Here is a 249-nt window from a genome sequence, read left to right on the forward strand (position 1 = left end):
CAGTTTCTCCCTGCAGCCGTAAAACAGGATCTTGAGATATAGGGAGCGCCACATAATCATGCAAAACAACTCCATATATGAAAATGAATAAGTTGTCAGTTACATGCGAAGGTTAGATAGTGTTAGTCAATCTGTAGCAAAGAACAGGCGTATTGTCTATTTGTATGTAAAGTTTCAGATTACAGCCGGAGACGTCAACAGCTGATGGGAAGGGACGGCGCCTTACTATGACGTTTCTCACTGATGTAC

The 249-nt window shown here is 42.2% G+C and overlaps 1 protein-coding gene across 1 annotated transcript in view; it reads right to left on the reverse strand.

Moving 5' to 3' along the window:
* ctsd (cathepsin D) overlaps positions 1 to 249 on the reverse strand; it is a gene marked incomplete at its 5' end in the record, with an annotated part of 24,097 nt that overhangs the window by 19,799 nt on the left and 4,049 nt on the right.

Source organism: Morone saxatilis, unplaced genomic scaffold, assembly GCF_004916995.1.
Source record: "Morone saxatilis isolate NCDOM2014 unplaced genomic scaffold, NCSU_SB_2.0 Contig11, whole genome shotgun sequence".
Taxonomy (NCBI): domain Eukaryota; kingdom Metazoa; phylum Chordata; class Actinopteri; family Moronidae; genus Morone; species Morone saxatilis.